Raw genomic sequence first — 12,466 nt, forward strand, 5'->3', positions numbered from 1 at the left:
TTTTTTTCAATTTTTGCCTCTATCCATAAGCAACCAATTCACGAACTGCTTCTGATTTTCTTGAGTGTATTCATAGCTCATTTTTCTTCACAGCTAATAACTTAATTGCAAGAAATTTTTAGTTTAACTACTCAAAATTCATAGTAAGAGAGGTCAGAGATTCAGCTCATATGGCATTATTTCTCCTCCCAAGCTAGTTTAATGTAATTCTTGAATTCAATGTGCAAACACATACATTTAACACAGGCAATTTCAACTTTTTTTAATATTTGCCTAAAATTTGCTACAGTGTATTTTTCTTCAACTTTTATCCTTCCTTTCCACACACACGGTCTTACATAGAGGAAGAAGTCTTTCTTTTTTTATTATTTTACAATGTAAACAGTATCCACAGATTAAAACTAGTGGTAATAATAGCAATCAACTCATTTCTGTAATTTGCACTTTGACAAAAAGATTTCTTAAAAAGATGTCACAAACCAAGTATGATACGTTTCAGATGTTATTATTAACATATATAGAGTAGTCTAGGCAATCCTCAAGGAAACTGAAAAGGAGGACTGAAAAAAGGCAAATGTATTTTAAAACATCCTTAATACTTAATACCCAATCACCTAAACAAGGAGGCTGACACATTAATCAAAACAGCTCAAAACTGCTCCATGTAAATGCATGATCTAATAAAAAATGGACAGTCCCACCACTTCATTCAGGGCATATAGGCTTCATCGTAACTCATGACATGATCCTTGAATTCCCCAGTCCAGTCAGTCTGCATAACCTTCATCAGCCTGAAGCTTAAGACTGTTTACACAAACCCTGCCAGTAAACTACTGTCAGAGAACTGGTTTCACCCAGGTAATTCATACCACATTAATGAACACAAAATGCTATCTCAGCAAACCCTTTCTTTGGCAAGATAAAGAATGGAACAGAAATGAAGAGCAGCCCTCTTCGTGTTTTCTACCACCCTACAGACTATCACAATTCACACAGAATTCCCGCATGAAGAATACAGTAGTATTGTAAGAATATACTATAAGAAAGAAGCCAGTGTGCTTTAGCTTTCAGAAAAAAGTACAGTATCCTAGTTTTCTCTAAAGTTGACAGAGGATACCTCTCCCACCAAATGATAATAATTCTCTTCATCCATATACTTTTCTTCTTTTAAAAAATGGTATTTTTCATTAACTATCCCACAGCGTAAGAAATGTACTAGCAACATTACAAGTAGAAAATTTGTTTGTAAATGGGATTGGGAAAGGCAACTCAAAGACAAGTGGAAAGGTGAAGAGTTGAAGTATCTGCTGGAGTCTTGTTTGTTTAGATTAGCAACTGATTACCACTTGCCCACATCAATTGCAATCAACAGTATATTTATCCTTGGCATTTCCTTCTGAGCTATCAATCAAAACATTTCTTTCTGGTTTTCATGTTAATGCCCGCTCCAATCTCCAATATATGTGCACTTAGTGCCTAATTCAACAACACTTAAACATGTATTATTAAAAGCAAGAAATAATTTAGTGAGTATGGGTGAATTTAAGTTCCTGACAAAAAGGTGATCCTTTCCTTTAGGTTTTAACTGAATTGAAGCTTTATTAAGGTCAAAATTGCTCCAAACATTTGAAAATTTACTTTTCCAGTAGGGACTAATATTGAAAGATTATTATTCTGTATATAGCAGTATATTATCAAACAAACCCCCAGTTCTTTCGTTTCCTTAAAATAATTTTTTTATCTCATAAAGCTCGAGCTGTAGATCCATCAGCTCTTAATGCCAAGTTAAAAATGGTCCATCTTTATGACGACCCTTTAAAAGTGAAAAAAGCTAATAGAGATTATTAGTTTCTATTTACTATAAAGTTTTAAAATACACACTCAACACTTGATTAATTTCTACTTTCTGGAAGATTTCTAGGGCTTTGCTTGTCTGTTTTGTTTTTTAAATTCCAGTAGGCTATTTCTGTAAGTACTCACAACTGTTGTCCAAATACGAGCATACCAGAACCCACCATTCTCAAAGATGGCAAAACCTGCTAGTGTGCGTCCCAAATACAAGACATTCCACCTTCCGGGAGAGCTGCAGTAGTAGCTGTAATAAAAAAAGGACTGATGCAGTGTGGGGTAGACAGAAAACCTTTCTGAATGTTTACAACTTCGGGGTCTGTTCTTGCAGTTTTTGCACCATCTAGCCTCCATGAGGTACTGTAATGTCAAGAATGCTCTAGATGAGGAAGATAATTAAGTGAACATTCTCTCTCTATTTAAGAAAGCTAGATTTCAGTTCCTCATATTTGGCTATTAAAAACACCTGCACATGAACTATCTTGGTCTTTGGGTTACTCACAGATGTTCATTGAGAATGCTATATTCAAAACTCAAGCTGTCCACAAGGCACATGGCATACTTCTGCACCATACATACTATGGAAAACTCAGTAGGGCAAGGTTTCCATGTAAAAATTCCTCATTATAAATTCACTCTTTCTACCTTTAAATCTGTATATTTACAGAAAATATGGAGCTTTAGTGAATATTGAGTCTAAGTGATATAAAGGCATCCACACAATGTGGATTCTTTTGCGTATTTGCTTCATGTCTTGGGGTACACAGGTATACCACCTTTGACCAGTTCTTCCAAGTGAATTGGAAGATGCAAGGAAATTTCCTTCTTGTATTGTCAGACTTGTCCTAGAGTTCCTAACTTGGATGATATTCAGCTCCTGATAACGCACTAAATTATTATTTTAAATACAAGTATATGGAACTTTCTAACTGATAGAACCTTAAGAATGACTTTTGAAAACTTAAAAGCCAGGCAAAGACTTTGCATTTAAATTGATTTTTTTTGAAGGGTTTCCCGAAAAGGCCTATTTTCATGACCATACTTAGTGATATCTAGCAGGATACCATAAAGCATGGGTAGCCTAGAATAGAATGACATTCATTTACATACAAATGAGCTCATTACTATTGAATTTTTTGCCAGCTGTTGATTCAAAATTTGAAAGATGTTTTATGAATCTACATAAAACATTAAACAATGGCCATTCTATTATCAGTGTCCCTTATTAATTCTTTGTACTACTTTTTATCCACATTTTAGTAACTGTCATTCCATATGTTGATTTTAATCAAAACCATCACATGCCCAAACTTGAATCTCTGTTAGGAAGTATTTCCAAGTGTAACGCACTTTGCATTGCCTAGTCATGAGAAGTTTAAGCTATGAGAAGTTTAAGACATGACAAGCTAACAAAATACACACTCATATTTTAATGGAACCAATATGCTACACTTCCTTTCAAGGAAATATGTATTCTACCCATCGCTTAAAGCGACATCAAATTTATGGGCAATCTCTGCAGAAACTTCCTTGAATAAACATTCACTTCAAAAGGATTAACATACATCATTTCAGAAGCCAGCTCTTAATCAATATTCTGGTTGCCTTACTTTGAAGCAGCAGGAACACTTGTTCTTCATCTACTGTATAGCAGGTAAGAGGCTAGACCCCCTTCCAAAACCCTCACCTGGGTAACTCCAGGGAAGATTTTAATTTACACACACACACAGAAATCTTTATCTAGTCATTAAGAATGACTTACGTACAGAATGACTTTGACTAGATTCATGTTATATTTCATGCATTCCTTTACACAGTAATAGTACGAGCAGACCCAAGGGACATGCCCTGACTTAGGAGAAGATCACTAAGCAATATCTGCCAGAAGGACATTGCACACCTTCAGTGGTGCTGTCAATGCTTCCCTTTGCAGATGGGCAGTAGTAATTAAAGCAGTTTATTGGTCATTTAATATGAAAAATTTAAAAATTATCCAGAAAGAAAATGAGATTCTATCCTAATGCAGCAGCACATATTCTGGATCGTATGTAATAAGCAACCATAGTGTTGAAAACTATCCCTAAATTAAGGTCCTCCTAAGCAGACATGGTCTAACTGAACTAGGACTACAATGCCTAAACATCAAAAAGATGATGCCATGAATGTAACAGGAGGTAAAGGGAGACAAATGCCTATCCCTGCTTCCAAGTTAGTGCCCTTAATCAGAAGGACCCAGTGATGATCAGCAGCTCTTCACGTCACTGAGTTTCTTACATTCCAGAGGTACTAGATTTTGTTGCTCTACCATCTCAGAAAGCCAAACTCCTCCTCTTGCCATACTTTCATCTATCCCTCATCTTGCTCATTGGCGGGGATCTTCGAATCGCCACTTTCAACCTTGACAAAAGACAGAGTGCAGCCTTTCACCACTATGAGGCACAATTTGTTTAAGCGGCAATTAGGCACATTCAGAATCAGAAGATGAACAATGCAGGACAAAAGAAAACAGAAAAAGCTAGGAGCTTGCCAAATGATGGCTGAAAAATAGCCCGGTTTGAGGGCCTAACCACAAAATTTCTGAGGAATTTCAAGAGGTGGTTTAGACACTGATACCATTCTTGCATGCCAGATTTTGATTCTCATAAAGCTGCAGCAGTGTATCATCCTATTCAGATATCCTTTGGACTATAAACTTCCCCATCACTAAGCATGAATTAATAATTTCTAAAGTGGTGGATTTTAGTTTAAACGTTGCAGCACATTACTGTTAACATTATAGCCTCTGAAACTGCAGATTGTGTACTATTGTTCATGAGTTTCCTTCCTGCAGAGTTTTTGGAGGAAACAAGCATTCATGAACAAAGCTTTGCTAATTAGCTCGGAGCCTGCCTGTCTGAAGGGGCCGTCAGTAATGAAAAATGAGAAGCAATCAGTGAGAGACTTCAAAACACAAGAAATTGGCAAGAAGAGCACAGCAAACCAAAACATAATTGTATTCTAACTATTGCATCAGCTCTGAAATTAAAAATATATAAATATAGGAAAAATCTTTAACAGAGACGATAAGCATAATTGGAAGGTATGTAGAACTGATTAACACATTCAGAAAAAAAAATTATATTTTGAATACATTATTCTTCTCATGTACCGGTGGGTACGTATCTAGCTTTAATTTCAATGCTTTTCAGGAATAGCCAAGCTAGAAAACCATCGAGGGCATCAGCAAAAACTCACTTGAAATTCTATCTTACACGCTTAAAATGTAGCTTACGCAAACTCTGTTTATTATTGAGAAGATCTTCTCATGTTTCTCAAAATGTAAAATTACACCAACAAGAGAGGTTGGTGCAGTGTTAAATGGAACATTTCAGAGGAGATGTAAAAAGATTTATCCCTGAAAAGCCACCACACACAAACACTATAAAAGATGTCATCCCGATATCACACTGAAATACTGATGCATCTTCACTCCAATGTAACTCCAAACCGATGAATTAAGAAAGGTATATCAAAAGTCCAGCTGTATAATCTGATTAATAATGACATATAATAGAAGAACCTGCTCTATTTCAGGAATTAATCAATGAAGTGATTACAAACTTAGCATACTGTAGAAGCAAAGCATGTAACAGTGATCCAGCATATCATATGGCCCTAATATACATGCATTCATTTGGCTATATCCTGAATTGTTTCCAAGAAATTGTTTATATTTACATAAAAAGCTAAGGTTATCCAGACACTTTCCAGACATACATATTTTTCTATGTTGTCTTCTTTTTTTTCTGTGCTAAGTTTCTTGGTAAAATTCAAAAACCAAACAGCAGTATCTCCGTCAGAAGATATTTGCTTATTTTGTGCTCAAACTATTCCCTTAAGAGATAAGTGTTGTCAGAGGTTCAGCAGTGGAAATTAAAATATTTCCACTACATTTAACTTTTCAAAAACATTCTATTTGAGCCAGGATTGTTTCCCCTTATGAATAAGACAGCTCAGAATCGGACTAGGCTTTGAGAGAAGACACTATTTCACTGTATCTTACACTTTAGTAATGTCTATTCTCCTTCCATGTAAATAGGCTGCATCAAACCAGACATCCAAAATACTAAGAAACCATTGTTTTAAATTTTGAAGTTCCAAGGAGAGAGAAAACAGATATTAATTAAAATCTCAGGTTTGGATTTTTCAGACAAGAGTCACATGCAGATGTTATTTTTCAAGTACTTATTCAAAGCTTAACTGAGTCTAAACCTGTCAAAGTTTGACTGTGACTAATTGTGTCTGTGAGATTGCTGATAATTTTCTAGAAGTTATCAAGGTCTATTGCATAAACTTCTTTATGGAGTTGGAAAATCCATATTATTAGCATGATAGAACATAAAATCTTTGAAATATAAATGGTTTGGGAATAGATAGAAGAGGGAAGTATTTCATACAATCCATACACCTACTTAACTCAGAAAATGGCTAATAATGTAGAAACTACTACGAGAATGGAAGGATTTCCCCTCCCCCCCCCAGCCCCAAAATTATATGGAAGTAAGGAAATTCAGAGCAAATTAGGTACTATAAAGTTTATGCACCACATGCATTTTTATATTTACAACTGTCTGGTTTCTGTCATCTTTTATTTCGAGACATTGTGTCAGTTCTCCTGAAGGGCAAAAGTATTGGCTTGCCCTTCCTATATTGCTAGCGCAAAACAACAATCCCCAGGCTCCAGGAACTATTTTCAGAAATATCACAAAATAATATTTATGTACACACATATACACAAATACAGATGTGTATCATGCATAAGCCCCTCAGATAATGGGTCATTAAGTTGGATGGAAGTGACAGAAACCAAAGAGAGAAATAATACAGGATTGCAGAATCTACTTTATTTGCTTCATATAATTCATGTAATAAAGTAGATTCTGCAATCCTGTATTATTTGCTTCATGTAATTGTATAATACTACAGATAATTTCTGTAACAGTGAACAATCATATAAACCAGAATGTTGAAACCTTTACTGAGTTCAGTGGATTACTCATGTGAATAACCAGTTACAATATCAGTTATTTTTAAGATAAGAAGGCCAGTAAGAAACAGTACACATTCATTTGTAAAAACTATTTTTTTCCTTTTTTAACAGGCATTTGAAACAATCAGTCAGACATCCATGTAACCTAAAATACAGCATTCTATTCCAGTTTTTAAAGTCTGAATTCCAACAGAAATACAGCTTTCCTGTTCAAAAATAAATATGTATAACAATAAACTCTGCATATAGACAATTATGTGTTCAATTGAAAGGCATAAAATGCTTTTAAAATATTTTTCTAGATTGTAAGAAATTGTAGCTTTACAGAAACCTGTCCGTGTAGGGATCTAGGAACAGCTATTATTAAATAACTACACACAGTCTAATCTATGCTCTGTTTGCCTTTATGAAATACTTCACAAGCGAAAATACATATTTTCCACATGCAAAACAACTACTCTGTAACTGTAGGTGAATGCAAGTGCAACATAAACACCAGACTTTTCGACAAGACGACTTCTTCATTTTTACTTATAGATGTGAGTAAGAACGCCAAGAACCAGGAGGGAGGTAAAACCGCACACAGTATTGGTGTCAGTTGGCCAGGCTCTGAGGAATCCCCCACGCTACATACACTAGCCATCCTAGTTAAGACATTATCTTAATGGACACACATGTAACATCCCAAAACACACATTCGCATCTTTTAGCATACGATGCTTAGATGGGTAAGAAAAACTAACACCATTCTCTAAAAGAAAGCTGAGCTTCTCTTAGGTCTACAAAAAATTCGTACACATTACCAAAAGAAAAGAAAATCAGCTCAAAGAGTTTATTTACAGAGCAAGAGGGTACATCACAACACCATTAAAGAAACTGTTTGCAAGATTTAAGGCAAAATCTAACCACAATTTGACTGATTTGAACCAGAATGCACCATGGGACAAAAAGGTTGATTTTTTTAAGACTAAACTTTAAATCGCAGGGAATGCATGTTACTATGTATACAGGTTGTAGGGCAACAGAAACAGTCTTTAACTGAGCTGAATTTCTGGACACTAAGAGTGCTTATTAATTAACAAATAGCTTGATTTAAAATACAGCAACCCTTTTATCTGGAGATGATCTCAGTAATAAAAATTAAATAATTAAAATGCTAGGAACATAAATCCACATTTTTCAGGGTATGAATAGGCATTTTGCTGATGCATTTATGCTGTTCTTTATACAGCCAGATTATTTGACAGACTATCTTAGAGTGAACCATGTCAGAGACAACATACCGGATTCAACAGGTCACGGCTCTATTTCGTTACAGAAACTCAAGGATTTCTAAAGGGTCTTTATTCCAGTTGTTAAAGAAGAAGCCTTTATTGTTGTCCCACAGGGCCCAAAATAACCTTGACTATTTTATCAAGATATTAGGATATAAACAACTTCAACTTTTATGAAAAATGTTATTGCTCATACTGGTATCAGTAGGACACTTTCAGTTGGTTTTTTTTTTTCTCCAAATGAGAAGGAAGAATTATTTTTATGTATCATTGAAAGAACTTGTACATTTGCAAAGGATACACATGGGAAATAATGATGGAAACTGTTTGCTGATAGTAACATTTTTACTAATTCCTTCAACCACAGGAAGTGGAAAAACATCCAAAAGTTGTTGGCTTTAATCCCCTCCTTACCTCAATTTTTTGACTATTAGCTATGAAGTAAACCCTTATGCATTATGTGTGCATGATCCTCTGATATTCTGGCTGTAATACATAGCTCCTTTTCCTTCCCATTGTTTCCCTTTAGAGAGAGAGGCTTCCCTCAGTGGGTAGGTGTATAAATTGACAAATTTTTGTGTACTTGTGCACTGAACTGTATTAGGTGGGAGGGCCCATTTGTCCAACACAAGAGGGGAGGTATCACTTCAACTTGTGCATGAAGCTCTAACATATCTTCACCTTTGGCTGCTTTCAGAATAAAGATGAGACGGTTTGTTTCTGAATGTCTGACCAAAACCATTTTTTTCACAGAACTGAGGTACTTCTTCATTTATTCTATTCACACGTAGGTTGTGTGTTTTATTACAGAATCACAGAACGGTTAAGGTTGGAAGGGACCTTTGGAGGTCATCTGCTCCAAAGCCCCTGCTCAAGCAGGGCCACCTAGAGCTAGTTGCCCAGGACCACGTCCATACAGCTTCTGAGCATCTCCAAGGCGAGACACTCCACAATCCTCCTGGGCAACCTGTTCCAGCAGGCTCTCCCAGTCACAGACAGAACAAAACATTGTCCACAGCAGTCAGAGAGGATTATGAAGAAACTGATCACTATGAAAGTGTAAAGAAAGATATGAAAGCAAAGTGATCTTTTCTTTGGCCCTCTGGCACTGTATTGGAAAAAGACACAAACAGCAAGTCTTAGCTTTGACGTGGAACCTTGCTCCACCTCTGGATCTTGAGTAACTAGATGTGCCTCCCAGTAGACTTTCTCCAGGTAGTTAACTTGGAAAGGCCTTGGAACTAAGCTTGAAGATTGTTCTTCTAGGGACAGATGGGAAAAACAGCAAGTGTACAAATCTGCACCATCCCAACAAGAATAAATGCATGTAAACTCCATGAAGGAATTCCTTGACATGATTCTCTTGAAGTACTTTGAGAGCTTTTAATACAAAGCTTACTCGGTTTGGTTCAACATTACCACAGTAAGAACAATAAGCACTTTACAAGTATCTGCTTAGTGCACAGGAAAACCTTCTAAATTAATTTCTAAGTTATTTTCTCTTTTTACTTGATTTACTTTTATTCCACAGCATTGCATGGAGAATGAAAAAAACACCTAATTTCCTTGACTTTGTGAATATGTTTGATAAAGAAAGAGTCTGCCGTTGCTTTTTGGGACTCCGAAAAGATTTAACATACAAGATAAAAAAAAGCCTTTTTGGTTAAACATTCAGATAACCCACCTAAATTTTGTTCCTAGTCTCTTTCTCAACATGAAAATTATCTAAATAACATCAGAATATCAGCAATGTTTTTAAAAGTTACAAATTATTGAACCCTAAAAGGTTCAGATGAAAGTTTAAAAATATATAGGATACTTTGTCTTATACTTCATATAATCTTACTGCAGCAATTAATTCCACATAAAAAAATCCCAGTCATGATCCTATATGCTTGTGAACCTGATGCATTACAGCATTTCCAATTAGCAATTGAAAATGTGATTAAACAATTATCCAAATCTGAAATTTTGTGAATTTAAAAAAATATAAAAAAATATCTCCATCAACTCCAAAGATGCTCACTACAAATACCTGTGAGACCTGAGATGAAGTTCATGAAACATTTCTAAAAGTTTCCATATTTTCTGTTGAAAAGTTAGAAAAATGTTAGGTGGTTGGTTGTTGGGGGGGTTTTTTAATGTAACCAGGCTATTTATTTTTGAAACTACTCTGGCTTTCGCAGTTATGCCTCTCTTGGGTCCAGGATTAGTAAAATTATAGTTCTAAAAACTAGTATTATTTCTCACATGAAAGACCACATGGGAGTCCTACCTGCATCATACAGTCTCCTACCCAAATCAATGAACTAGTGGCCACGTACAATCTTATTCAATAGAAGTGAAGGTGACAGGCTAAGCACACACAAATTAGCAATGGGAACTTCTGTAGCTCATTCATATAATCCAACATCTTTAAACTGCAGCATTATAATATTTGTTTCCTCTATGTGTTCAGTGCTTTGAAGATATAAGCAGCTAGAAAAACAAATATCTATAAGCAATTGTATTATATTATTAAAATAAAAATCAATATTCTACATAGAATGAAAGACAAATGATAAATATATTTAAAATATATAATCCAGTGAGTCAGCAAGTATTGCTGCTTTTGCTACATCAGCATTGTACTCATCTTATCTCTCATTCTTTGTGGACCAAATTTTTCTACCTATACTCAACAAGATTAACTTTCCTATGAAGGATTGTTCAACATGAAATTAAAGAGAGCCAAAAATTGTTTTTTGTAACATTGTTTGTGTTTAGATTCTTCAGGAGGGTTGATCACATACTACTGCTCTGCCTTTTCATTGGAAAATCCATTTTGAGTCTTCAGGGAAGCAGGCAACTAAGCAAGTGTGTGCATAGAATTACTGTTTCCAATAACACTGCTGAAACTTAAACTAAAGTTGTGCTTAAATTCTACAAAGGGCTAAGATTTTTGATAAGGATATTTACAGGAAATTTACACGATTCTTATTTTTTCTGAGCATTTGGATATATGGTTCTAAGTCACTTGTAGGTTAAGAGAGGTTGGTTTGCTTAATTGGTGATAAACCTGAAAGATAATTTCATAGAACATATTTGAATCTAGTGAAAGGTCATCAAGAAGGAAAATCTTAAGAATTAAAGTGTTAGGAGGGAATATGCTTTCTTCCCCTCTTAATTGAGATTTATAATCTTGAACCAGTACAGGTCCTTGGAACTGAAGATAGGGAATGATCCTGTTCATATTTTTGTACTCCCAGGGCCTTTTCTTTGTGGAAAGAACCTAGCTACCCTTTTTGGCTGACAGTACATTTCTGTTCCCATCTTCTTCATGCATTACCTCCAAAATCTGGCTGGAAGTAAAAGTAGTTCTCAAATATAGGACATAGTGACACTTCACACTGATTCCCTGACCCCTCTTCATGTGTTATGACACTAGTTTATCCTAAACATGTTTTCAGTATATCCACCTGCTTTACTACAAGTGCCGAATTATTTAATACAATAACATAGTACTTCCACGGGCAACAGAGTCTTACTTTAAGTGCACTGTAAAACAAGTATTAAGCAAGTATAGAGGATAGGTTGTACTTCATACAAATGTTAGATAACACTGTAAAGAAGAAATAGCCTAAAAATCATTAAAGATGAACAAACTAATTAAAACATCACTTTCAAGAACTAAACAGTGAAAAACTTTTTCTTTTAAATTGAGTAAGTATCTTATTTCAATAAATTACATTTTGAAAGCGCAGCTTTCAAGATTGATTAAAGATGATGCATGTTTAAATTGTTAGCTACAGATTCATATATTTAAAAAATAAACTAAAGATGTTTGCTATTGTTCAGGGCTTGAAATCTTGAATTCAGATTTTTAAAAAATAGTGTTAATTTTTTCTTTGAGCTTGCCAAATTTGCCAAAATGTTAACAACTCTCTCAAGTCCAGAGAGAAGAGATTTAGAGTTAGTATTTGCAACACTTTATTTCCCAGCCATAATCAGTCTCATAGTATTATTTTTTTTTCCAACATTCCAACTACGTGCTTCGCATTTGATTTATGAAAGTACAGAAAATGAATGAGGAAAAGGTCACATCAGATAAGGACTGGAAACACAACAGAGTTTTATTCTGAGAAGTGACAAAGCAGAAAACATTTACCTCCTCACTCCTCAATGCAAATCTTGATTTTTCCCTAAGTGGACTCTGGAGAATCATGACATCGAAGACAGCTGTAGAATCAGGCAAGTTTTCTTACTTTCTCTCTAATGATTTTTCCCCCTACTTGTATCCCTTACATATCTACAACACACAACTCCTTGCTGATTT

Source organism: Gavia stellata, chromosome 14, assembly GCF_030936135.1.
Source record: "Gavia stellata isolate bGavSte3 chromosome 14, bGavSte3.hap2, whole genome shotgun sequence".
NCBI classification, from domain to species: Eukaryota; Metazoa; Chordata; class Aves; order Gaviiformes; family Gaviidae; genus Gavia; species Gavia stellata.